Source organism: Gigantopelta aegis, chromosome 15 (assembly GCF_016097555.1).
Source record: "Gigantopelta aegis isolate Gae_Host chromosome 15, Gae_host_genome, whole genome shotgun sequence".
Lineage (NCBI taxonomy): Eukaryota > Metazoa > Mollusca > Gastropoda > Neomphalida > Peltospiridae > Gigantopelta > Gigantopelta aegis.
Window position 1 is genome coordinate 30,002,376 of NC_054713.1, and position 13,823 is coordinate 30,016,198.

General features: G+C 39.3%; 1 protein-coding gene across 3 annotated transcripts in view; it reads right to left on the minus strand.

Moving 5' to 3' along the window:
• Nucleotides 1-13,823, minus strand: part of LOC121390625 (phospholipid scramblase 1-like) — a 58,513-nt gene that overhangs the window by 42,922 nt on the left and 1,768 nt on the right. The window lies entirely within an intron of this gene.

Here is a 13,823-nt window from a genome sequence, read left to right on the forward strand (position 1 = left end):
TATTGTATGGTGGCCATCTTGGAAATTGGCACCATAATGTATATTAGACTAGTGGCCCTATTAAAAGTTGATAACTAAGGCGATGGACAAACATTTTCCACTCTTTAATGAGAACAGAATGATACAAAAGCAACAAGATGTTAAGATTCACAATAGTCATTACAGCATTGTTCCTCAACTACATTCATTACCCTCAAAACTCTTCAAGTTAGATTAAAAGAACAGCTACGAGTCTAGGTGCTCTGGGTTCTGAGGTATTGATATCATGTTTTTGCATGGCGGCCATCTTGGAAATTCATGATGACGACCATAACGTATCTTGGACATGTTGTCCCTTTTAAAAGCTGAAATCTAAGACTGGTAAAATATTTTCAAATTGTTACTGGTAGTGTTTAAGGACCTGTTGACTGCCTGCAAAGTCATTATGGGTTTTCACACTTTTATGTTAGTTCTGTAAATATGACTTTCTGTTGTTTGTTGTAAAGGCAATTTTTTTCAAAACAATTTAACAATGACCCCTTTAATTAGTCACAGGGTGTGTCACGGGGATTCTATAATTCCCGTAACCGAATAAAACACGATTATCAAAATGTCTCTCCTACTTGTATATCTATTAGATCTCTCTGTAACAGGCTGTTAAACCTAGTATGGCTCGTCTCTAGGTATGATCAGAGATACGATCTTATATAAAGTATATATAATATAGCACGTTAGTTCTCTAGAAAACACAACAAAAACACAATACACTTTGGAATCTGTATTCATCTACGCTGACAAATGTACAGCCGTAGTAGTCAATTAATAACAACAATAATAACAACCCAGAACTGATCACTTAATTAGTTAATCTCTGGGTGTCTAGTTACACAATATGCGAATCACTTCACCGTTACACCACACCCACACGTGTGATAATTGAGAAACGCTTCTAGGAGAAGTTAATTAATAAAGGAATTACAACACCATTCCTAACTGGTTAATTTATAATTAACCCTTACTACTCGTTCAGTAACGTGTGATAATTTAGAACGCTTCTTGGGGAACTTAATTAATAAAGGAATTACAGCTCTATTCCTAACGGGTTAATTTTTAATTAACCCTAACTACTCTTTCAGTAATCTTGTAACACAGAATTAATACTTATCACAATAAAGACAATAACCTACAGTGTACCCAGGGTCTTCTAGGATGACTGGCTAAGCTTTACATTACCAAATACTCATATAATGTTAGAACAATAAGTCTACGATTTACTTCGTCAGATGACCGAAGACACTGTCTAAAGAATATTGGTATAATACAGTATTAAAATATTTAAGTCACATCAATCACATCAAGGTTATACACAGCAGAAATGATATTTACCAAAGTCCAAACGGACTAACGTTCCCAGGAGCCGTCCTAAATTCGTTCTCCTAGATATCTCTAAATTCTAGCTATTTATTCCAAAATCAGAATTGGCCTGGGGGAACAAAGCGGCACCTCACGTATCATCTCATATTCTACCTCGGTATATTTCTCTCTGATCGTCAGACTGCTGACGCCATCGTCGCCAAAATCACGGTCGTCGAAACCGCACTCGCAGAGGTATTACGTAACTACTCGCCACATGGCCTCCACAGCGGGGCTAAGTGCATATTGGAACGCCAGATCGAGGATGGTCGCGCAGAAGTCTTACGTAACAAGTTGTCCACCTGGGCTACGGGCAATAAACTGCACACGGCCCTCTAACACAAGTAAAATCGCCACAGGCGAAAACAAATTAAGAGCATGTACCGTGACACACCCCCACCTCAAAAAGGATATTTCCTCTACTCTAGGAATAGGGAAATATACTACATTAAAACAAAAGGTGCGTTAACCGACGCATACGGGCATTTATAACACATGTAATAATAAGGTGACTACCAGTAATCACACTGAGTCTCTGAGTCCCTGGTATACAAATAAAATATATATAAACAAAACAGAAATAAAGAATGTCAACACATTATCATAACGTTCAACCTCGGGACAGGGCATCAGCGATTACACTGGATGTGCCCTTGATATGTCCAATGGTAATTGGGAATTCCTGCAGAAGAAGACTCCATCTCAAAACTCTCTGGTTGGAGGCTTTCATTAGGATGGTCCAGTCCGTCTTCGTCTTCTTGGAACAGCACAGCTCCAGCACCCACGTCACTGGCACCAACAGCTAGCTTGAAAGGCACTCGGTAGTCTTGTGCTGCCATCACGGGAGACGAGTAGCGCATCTGCTTGATACGGTTGAATGACTTCTCGCCTTCACCTGACCAATGGAACTTCGTTTCCTTCCTTTTCAGCGTCGCACGTTTTCCAGGTTTTCTCCGATAGGCATGCTGTCGAATCTGTGTAGCGTTGGGTTCCAAGCGCACATCTTGGCTTAAGGTGTCGGTAACCGTTGGAAGGTCCCGACAAATGGAAACATTGTCTTGTATCAATGTAGTCAGCTTTGCTCGCTGGGGGTTCAAGTCTGCTAGAATCTGGCCGTTGGCCAACTTGACCTCTGCAGTCTTGACGTCATCACAGGAATTTGAGTGTCTCTCAATTTGGACCGGTCTCTCTGGAACTATCGGCAGTCTGTCAAAATAACCTTTTAGCAAATTGATGTGACAATACCTACTTTTCCTAACCCTATCAGGAGTGTTTATCATATACCCTGTCTCATTAACTCGTTTGTGCACAACATAGGGCCCGAAATACCTGTTCTGCACAGAACCCCGTTTAATGGGAAGGTACAGCAGCACCTTATCCCCTGGTTTAAATTCCCGACTCTTAGCCTTCCTATCAAACACTGATTTTATTTTGCTCTGAGCATGGCTCAGTTGCGTCCTAGCTAGTTCGGTCGCCGGCAACCTCCGATTTCTAACTCTCTTATTTATTAATGCTCCCTTGTCCACAGTTAACAAGGTAGTGCGAGCTGCCAACAAAATTGGATCAGCCCCCTGCTCTAGTACTAACTCTTGTCTAATACAAGGTAAGTCCCCTCTATCAAACACAACTGGTTCAATTCCCTTCTGCGGGAGATCAACATGTTCTACCACATTTACTTTGTCAGTTGACTTATCTACCATTGTACTGACAACCTCATCCACTCCACTTTCATGGCTCACACACGTATCAGACAAATCACAAATATCCTCTAGATCCCGTGATAACCTACTGGTCATATCCCTAGTCATTACACACGCAGGATATTTAATCTCATCAACCTCACACTCTTCGATTGTTAACGTGCTGTCTTTAATTAACAGTTGGTCACATTTCGGCTGACAACACTGACTAGTCAAATCATTTCCCAACAAAACTCCTATGTTTTCAACAGGCAAGTCCTTCACAACACCCATAACGACTGGTCCCGTCACAAACTTCGAACACAAGAAAACCTTATGTAACCTGACAACCCATTTTTCTCCAGTAACCGAGGTTACGGCCAAACTACGTCCTATGTCTGAATTTTCAATACCAGCTAAACACTCTTGCGTTATCAGACTCTGACTACACCCGGTATCTCTATAGATTGATATTGCCTTAGGACACAACTCTTGTTTCACATCACAAACCATACCCGTGGACACATACGGGTTTACTTTCTCTGCCATGGGACTAACCATTAACTCTCTCGCTAACGGAGCTGACCTCACTAAACCGACCACTTGCGCATTATCGCGTTTCCTTTTAAAACATCCCCGATAAGATGGTTATCCTTTTTACAGTAACTGCAATGTGGACGAAAAGTTCGTGCATTGGCTGATAATGCAGGTCTATCCTTACTTTGCCCACCAGGTGCATTCCTTGCCTGACTAGCTGACCAACTAGATGACTCTCCCCGATAGTTACTTTCCCGGGAAAAACCTGGCTGAAATTTCTTCTTATCACCCTGTTGTAAAGAGCTACCCGGTACTGCCTGAGCTTTGTGTATTAACACGTAATCATCTGCCACTATACCTGCCTCCTCTATCTTTTTGACATCACGATCCTCTAAATGAATACGTAAGCTAACTGGTAATCCATTTTTAATGTCCTGTAAGATCAACAACTCCCGTAACTCGGTATAAGACTCTACCTGATGAGACACCACCCATTTATCAAACATCCCTGCCTTCTTAGCCACAAACTCACTATAAGACTGACCCTGCGTTTTTCTCAACTCGCTATACCGTAAACGATAATCCTCAGGTCGTAATTCATAAGCCCTCAACACTGCAGCCTTAACTAAGTCGTACTGACTTGCTCGCTCATCACTCATTGAATTATAAGCTATACTAACTTTCCCCTTAAACTTAGACACGGCTAACAATGTCCACTTAGACTCCGGCCAATTTAGCTGCTTAGCGGCCCGTTCAAAAAGTTGGAAGAACATATCTATCTCCTGATCGTCAAACACAGGCACTGATCTATAAGCCTCCGACATGTTAAAACCATTTCCTGCCTCACGTCTGACTTCTTCTGTATTCAACTTTAACTCATGTTCCACTTTTAATTTTTCTAACTGGAATTCTCTATTCCTTTCTTCTTTCTCTCTATCCCTATCTTCTCTTTCTCTCTCTCTCTCTATCCCTCTCTTCTCTCTCTCTCCCTTTCTCTATCCCTATCTCTATCTTCTCTATCTCTATGTCTATCTTCTCTATCTCTCTCTTCTCTTTCTCTCTCTCTCTCTCTATCTAATGCACGTTCTTCTCTTTCGTACTCAAGCTTTTTAAAAGCTAATTGTTGTTCCACACTTAACTCATTTATCTCTATCTCTGGAACAATCTCACTGTCTTCCATAACAGGCCTATCACCAAAAACTTCCTGGATAATAATTGTCTTTATATCACCTAAGGTTTTAGCTGATGTTAAATCAATTTCTCGCTCACCCGCGATTTCAACTAACTCGGCCTTACGTGCTCGCTTAATCTCCACTACACTGAGCGTAGGCCTATCCAGCAAATTCTTATCCATGTTTAGATATGACGCACTTATTATTAATTAATTTTCTAGTGAACAACGTTGCTACTTCTGGTTATTTGTAAAAATAATTTATAAAGCCCCCATTTACAAACAATACTTTTTTAAATATGCATGTCCCGTTCCAGATCCGGGACGAGCGCCCCAATTTTCTACTCCTGTCACGGGGATTCTATAATTCCCGTAACCGAATAAAACACGATTATCAAAATGTCTCTCCTACTTGTATATCTATTAGATCTCTCTGTAACAGGCTGTTAAACCTAGTATGGCTCGTCTCTAGGTATGATCAGAGATACGATCTTATATAAAGTATATATAATATAGCACGTTAGTTCTCTAGAAAACACAACAAAAACACAATACACTTTGGAATCTGTATTCATCTACGCTGACAAATGTACAGCCGTAGTAGTCAATTAATAACAACAATAATAACAACCCAGAACTGATCACTTAATTAGTTAATCTCTGGGTGTCTAGTTACACAATATGCGAATCACTTCACCGTTACACCACACCCACACGTGTGATAATTGAGAAACGCTTCTAGGAGAAGTTAATTAATAAAGGAATTACAACACCATTCCTAACTGGTTAATTTATAATTAACCCTTACTACTCGTTCAGTAACGTGTGATAATTTAGAACGCTTCTTGGGGAACTTAATTAATAAAGGAATTACAGCTCTATTCCTAACGGGTTAATTTTTAATTAACCCTAACTACTCTTTCAGTAATCTTGTAACACAGAATTAATACTTATCACAATAAAGACAATAACCTACAGTGTACCCAGGGTCTTCTAGGATGACTGGCTAAGCTTTACATTACCAAATACTCATATACTGTTAGAACAATAAGTCTACGATTTACTTCGTCAGATGACCGAAGACACTGTCTAAAGAATATTGGTATAATACAGTATTAAAATATTTAAGTCACATCAATCACATCAAGGTTATACACAGAGCAGAAATGATATTTACCAAAGTCCAAACGGACTAACGTTCCCAGGAGCCGTCCTAAATTCGTTCTCCTAGATATCTCTAAATTCTAGCTATTTATTCCAAAATCAGAATTGGCCTGGGGGAACAAAGCGGCACCTCACGTATCATCTCATATTCTACCTCGGTATATTTCTCTCTGATCGTCAGACTGCTGACGCCATCGTCGCCAAAATCACGGTCGTCGAAACCGCACTCGCAGAGGTATTACGTAACTACTCGCCACATGGCCTCCACAGCGGGGCTAAGTGCATATTGGAACGCCAGATCGAGGATGGTCGCGCAGAAGTCTTACGTAACAAGTTGTCCACCTGGGCTACGGGCAATAAACTGCACACGGCCCTCTAACACAAGTAAAATCGCCACAGGCGAAAACAAATTAAGAGCATGTACCGTGACAGGGTGTCTATCATTCACATTCTAGGAAGGTGAGTTGAAATATGGCCTTCATACACGAAGCAGTAGTACCATTAATGCCAAGGTGTCGGATTTTTAAAATTAACAAAATGTCATAACCTTTTGACCTCTGGTGACCTAATTATTACACCAATTTGTATATATATTATATATCAGGCTGTAGAAAGGTTTAATACATATACATATATATATATATATATATATATATATATATATATATATATATATATATATATATATATATGCTAATTAGTGTGGCTATGTTCATTGGTTGCAAAGTTATCCCTACACCAAAATATTGTGCAAGAATTTGTCCTCGCCTCACTATGTTTATGGGGTGATATCCACCGAAAAGCTACTCCTTACAAACGTCTATCATACTATGGTAATCTATTAACTACAAACATAGGGCTATTAAAAAAACACCGTGAGAATTTGCCTGCCCAGGTGATACCAATTCGTTAAATTTCAGGGTTTGGCCCATGGTCTAATACCATTGTCATACAGCAATATCCCATTGTCATAAGAGATATCTCATGGCCAAGCTGCTATATATCTTGATCATATAGCGATATTATGGCCAAACAGCGATATCTTTTGGCCTAACACCGGGATGAGAATTAACATAAAAACCATGGTCGCCAGCAGGACCACTTGAAGAAAAATATTACTGGCCCTTCTTAAATTCAACTAGCCCTCCAATTATCACATTGAAATTTAACTGCGCAGCCAAACTCAAAACTAGAATGTTCTTTGTTGAATATGTGCTCACCATATATAGTATGTTTGCTTCAAAGGAAACCAATGAATTGGCATTAACTCCATAATGAATAAAGTTGAAATTCATATACAAACATGTTCTTAACTTTTAAACCCATACCAACTCAAATAACATTTGTATAAATGAAAATGTTTCTTTACAAATTACCATTAAATTATACAGATTAATCTCATTTTTAATACATGGGTGGAGATAAAATGCTAGAACACTCGATCAAGGTATGCAGTTTGACTTGCACTGTCTCTGAAGTAAAATAAATAAAGCAGTACAAAGAAAATAAAGGAAGAACTGCGCGTGCTGTTCATATAAACTTGTCTGGGGCAGCAGTCCTCTTTGTGGCGATGTAAGAGGGGTGAAATAAACTTTGTGGCGATACAAGAGGGGGTAAAATATCCAGGAAAGGATTTTCTCGGAAGCAGTGGCGTTGCCCTGGGCGCCAAATTCTGAACTGGTGAAAGGGACTTGGGGAGTGCTAACGGTCCACTGGTTAGGGGGCGCAATACTTGCGTTTCCCCGAGCGCCGACAACTCACGCTACGCCACTGCTCGGGAGTGGCTGTCCTATAGTCGAAGCACGCACACGTGTTTGTTTAATTTGGATATTGTAAATGCTACAGTAGTAAGCTACTAATATAGAAATTCTGTGAAAAAACAACAAAAAAGCTACATTTTACCTAAATATACGATGTACTTATGTACGATATACAATATTACAAAGCATACAAAATGTACTTATTGTTTATTACAGTAATATTTTGACGGTTATGTCATGTAAGTCTCGGTGTCACTTTAGATCTAAGCTGTTCTTATTTCATGCAAATCGCTTAAACTTAAAACAATACCGACAACGACAATCAATTAACTGACCTTTGGAATAAGCCCTGTAGTGATGGAAAAATTCATTGTTATTTTTATATGCGCGCATGCGCTCACGTTAGTGTGAATTAAAACTACAAGATAGATGTTGATGTTGTCCCGGAAACTAATAGAAATATGATTCCTTTTTACCACAACATTGAATATCAACTGTCAAATAGTAGCTCTGCTAGATAATTATGGCGTATTCAGTCTCCAATAAGCCGACGACTTACAGATTTTAAAACCGGCCTTGGTGGCGTCGTGGCAGGCCATCGGTCTACAGGCTGGTAGGTACTGGGTTCGGATCCCAGTCGAGGCATGGGATTTTTAATCGAGATACCGACTCCAAACCCTGAGTGAGTGCTCCGCAAGGCTCAATGGGTAGGTGTAAACCACTTGCACCGACCAGTGATCCATAACTGGTTCAACAAAGGCCATGGTTTGTGCTATCCTGCCTGTTGGAAGCGCAAATAAAAGATCCCTTGCTGCCTGTCGTAAAAAGAGTAGCCTATGTGGCGACAGCGGGTTTCCTCTAAAAACAGTGTCAGAATGACCATATGTTTGACGTCCAATAGCCGATGATAAGATCAAAAATTAATGTGCTCTAGCGGCGTCGTTAAATAAAACAAACATTTACAGATTTTAAAAATGCATGCATTGTCTTCAATACGTTTTGAACTCTATTTTTAAATAGACCAGGCCAAAAGCCACAGAAACTGAGTCTGGTGCTGTCAAAATATAAAGCATGTCTTCTGCTGCCAGATCTGTAGTTCGTGCCACATTCGATTTTGTGTCAGTGTCTTTCTATTTCAACTAGTACCATACTTGCCAGACTCTAAAATCGATGGTCGCTCAACGGACTACCTTTGTAAAATCTAAGTCGCCCTTAGCCAATAAAGTTTTCAACCCTGCAAACAGTGATATCTCTTGGCCAAACAGCAATATATCATGGCCAAATAGCAATATCTCATTGCCAAACGTTGATATCTCATGGTCAAAGGAGGCGGGACCTATCCCTGCAATTAAGAAAATGATCGTCCTGGGTTTTTTTTTTTTTTTCCATGGCATCATATACATAATTTATAGCTGCAATATTAGCACAATTCAGTTTTGACTTAGGTCTTTCTGATATTTCAAATATTAATTGACATAAAAAGTCATCTATAACGTTAATATTGGTTGATGGAAATTGTTCACCCATGTCAGAACAAAATGTATGAAATTGAACAATGTAACATTTATACAATGTTAACGTTGACGGAGCTAAACAAAACTTATAATATACATTAATGTTTTTTCACTGACCACCTTTTGTTTATCAGAGATTGTTCCCAGATACTCTCCAGGCATCGTTTCCACCGAGAGTTTGGTAAAGGTTATGCGTGTCCCCAAGTACTTGTTATTGTCTTCTTGAAGTTTTGATAGTTTTATTCGGTTCGGATTATAAATTGAACTTTGAACTTTATTGACAAATTGCGCAATTTGTCTTGTCAACAACAAGCGAGTACGATATAAAGAAATGTATATACACGGTCCTTGTTGTGTTGTGGTGTTTTCTTCAACTGTATACTTTAGGCATAGTTATTAATTGGGATTGGACCTTAAAGCCGCACACCCCAGTTCCATCCAGCGAAAATAAATTATAATTTGGTTAATCTACAAACCTGTAACACAGGTTACCTGAATCAGGTTTTATATCGATAAATACCATGGGAATCCCCATGTCCCAATTGCTTGAAATAATTTTGAACGTTAGTATTCTGATGTCACCGGTAGAAGCACAACAATGCCTACGTCACGACAAATTTCACAGACTTGGGGTGCGTTCGTTTCACCTCTCCTGGACATGTTCCAACTGTTCTGTCCTGGTTGTATCCCCTCTCCAGATATCGTAAGACTTAGCAAAATTATTGGTTTTAAGGGTTTGTAACGTTTTGTATTGAGACACTTCCTTGTCTGAACTTTATTGTTACTGAAAATGTTTACGAAATGTGAAGAAAAATCTCACAAATGAACAACAACAAATCGGATGTTGATTGCGCGAACCGTGCACGAGAAAACAAACAGAACCAAAATGATAACGGTCACGTGATATACCAACGTCTGTGACATTAAAAATAGATTGGACCTCGCTTGCTTAACGGTTTTTTCTCGACAACACGTTTTGTGAAAAAATGCAAAAAATGCATTTCGTGGTTTTACAAACATCAGGATTACCAAAAAGCACTTCAGGTGAATGGAAATGTGTATTCTAAATAATAAAATGTAAGTAAAGTGCAATTTTATTTGTGAAAAATGGGGTTTAATAGCGAAAAACAACGCCGTAATGGTTAACAAATAAACGTAACTAGGGTGTGTCCCTTTAACTTTTCTAAGACCCTGAGACGATGATGATGATAACTAGTTTAACATGCCCATATACCACTAGGGTTTCGAACACGCCCATCCCGAGTCCGACCTCCGATAAGATCGGTGGCCTGACTCGGGATGGAGGGGGGGGGGGGGGGGGGGGTGTGTGTTGAAAATGGGCAGAATTTTGAAAATAGCAATTAGTAAAAACGTTAATAGAATAAATAAAAAAAGAAAAAGGTTGCAAGCCAAAAATAAAACAGAATTGACTGCTCGGCCGAATATTTATATAATTTGGAGCATTTTAGAAGGACAGTCCAAAATTAAATAAGAGAAAGAAGAGAGGATCGGACTATTTAATAATATTACAAAAAAGAAGTAATTTCGACATAAAATTTTCAACGCAGATTTAAACGTTTAAAGTCCGATCGAGATGTCCACGCGAGTGGCCTCGTTAAGGCCGTTTGGGTGCACAGCTTAAAGGGACGAGATGAGTTGCATCCCGTCAAGAAAAGCCCTAGATTGACAGTCGATAGACGTTGAAGGTGTAGTGCTGTTCTGAAATACAGATCTTGAGAAGCCGGATCCGTCTGAACGTCTCTAACTCGGCTACGATTATCCAACTCTAGAGGGGTCTCTCCTAAACACAATTGTTTGTGATACACGCTACCACTTTTACAACTGTGGACACGAAATTCCTTCGTGTTTGAAAAGGGCGCCTTAAAATTAAAGCGGCAGTATCGGAATATTTTTATTATTTAAGCATATAGAACAGAAACTCCAATTACGTTTGGTGCATATATTATGACGCCACACTCCGCATTGGTTTCATTACGCTGGCTTGTCCAGGCCAAAAACAAAGCCAGTATTGCGAAAGTGGGACACTTTTGACTGGCTCCTACCGATCTCGGTTTTCATTGGCTTATCACAAGTGTGGAATTCCCCAACAAGAGATCACGTGAGATTTCGCAATTTTTGAACAAATTTAACTGTCTTGATTGAGGGGTCGTCTCATATCTCCAAAACATATTTATATCCATAGAGGTATGGTACGACGCCTTTCCAGGGGTCGGTGGGTGGGTGATTTGCCTTGAAATTTCGACACTGGCCAGCTGTTGGCATACACGTTACATGTAAAGGGGTGTTATTAATTACGTAACGCTCTAGGGGTAGAGGAAGAGGGTAGTGTATTCGATTTACGTAACATGTTTCAAGACTATATGTTATTTTTATTCATTACTTAAGACATAAAAAGGTGTTTTTTGGAAATGCGCAGTCAGTCTAGGATCGATCCCCATCGGCGGGTATATAAAAGACCATGGTATGTGATATCCTGTCTGAGGGATGGTACATGTAAACGATCCCTTGCTAAAAAAAATTGTAGCGGCTTTCCAAGGCGCGTGTACAGGGATTTCAGCGAGGTTGGGGTTATAGACTGTGTTGAGCGAAGTTTATATGGGGCCATGGTCCCCCAGAAAATACATTTCATTTTTTTTAAGCTTGGGCAAGTAAGAGTTTCGACCTCCAATACCCTCCCCCTGCACATGCACCCGATTCCTCTCTAAGATTATATGTTAAAATTACCAAATGTTAGACATCCAACAGCAGATGGAAGGAAGGATAGGATATGTTTTATTTAAAGACGCACTCAACACATTTTATTTAGGGTTGTATGGCGTCGGATGATTATTAAATCAATATACTCTAACTTTGATGTCGTTAAACAACCCCCCACTAACTTTACCCTTTCCAAACGAAAGAATATTTATTTGAATTTGTCGATTTTAACACGTAAAAATTAAGTGAAAAGTTCATTGTCTACTTTAGTATATTTTATTTTAAAAATATATACATGATTAATGTGTTACTAGTATACAAACTAAACTTTGAAAGTTCTACTAACACTTTATAAAATATTAATTCTGAAATAGGAAGGTACAATTGTCGATAATACGTTGTGAAGATCAAACCGGTTTTAACGAAAGACTCTAGTACTGTATCCTCAACCGAACGTTCTTCGTACAGCGCAATATTTTTCTTTTAATATTTTGAGACGAACCCTACAATTTGAAATCGGCAAACGCACGTGTTAACTGAACCTGACAACAGTCTGTCGTTTGTGCTTTGCCGAGCTATGGCGGCACAGGCGACGAATCGAGCGTATACTTTTGACGATCTCCGTTCATAGCGAACACACACGAGTTTTTTAAAAGTGCATTTGAGCTTGTATTTCATATTTGTACATGATGTTATAATATGGTAACCAGAGAATGTAACTTTTAAGCAAGTAATTTTGAAGCAGGACGGTTAGATCCCTAATTAATAATGATAAATATTAATATAATAATACACACTAAACAGTGACCAAGCGGAATTAAAAAAAAAAAAAAAATTCCTTCATTGGGATGCCCTTTTGACGAGTTGTTCCATTAGCCCATTTCCGGTTAGTCCCACTGCCCCACAAAATATTTCCTGGATCTGCTCCTGATGCAAAATTATTTTTCAACAACGGTCTAAAGACTAGAGCTAGCTCAGATTGACCTTGCGAATACACAGTTCAGTAAGTTGTCGACTGACTTTCCTGCATCAGAATGCGATTGAATAAAAATAATAATAATACCACTGAAAATATTAGGACCTAATCCACTTTATAGTGGTACAGACTGTTGAAATGAGAAGCCGTATAAGAGATTTTCAGTTCGGTGACAAAACAAAACAGAGGACCCCTTTCCCACTATCCCAAAGACGAGCAGTCAAGTATGCGAAAAGCACGACAGTGGCACATGCGAAACCGACCACTGGCGGTGGCAGGGTTTTATAAAGGTCCTCCAAGTTATCAAACTTGTGCTTCTTTGTTCTTTGTACAGTAAATGTTTTGTTTGTTTGTTTTTTTGGGGTTTTTTTTCTCCAATCAACCAAGCAATCAATGCGGTGGAGGGGTTCTCACACTGAAGGGGGGGGGGGGGGGGGGGGGGGTGACGGACAACAATACTGAATCGTCTTATGGGGAAAATACAAGACACGTGTGCAGGGAATTTTAGCAGAGACGTGGGGTCTAAACTGGCGATCGAACAGGGCATACGGGGCAGGGCAGACTAATTTTTGCCCGAATTAAACGGAAATGGATTAAAACCCCTAACATTTTATTTATATTAGCATTACTGTTGAATGTCCCCTGCGCGTGCTGTAACCTCACCGTGATGCAGGGGTGTAACATTCTCTTTGAGAATGGCCAATACAGCACAAATTGAAATTTTTAGTAAAAGTCAGTATCTGTCTGTGATATTTGTATTTTTGTACAGTTCTTTACACTTTTTCTTTTTTAAAATCTTCAATTTTTATATTGATGTTGACCATCGCCTTATTTTTTTGCATTACCATAGTTTGACACCCAATAGCCGATGTATTTTTCGTGCTGGGGTGTCGTTTAAACATTCATCACATT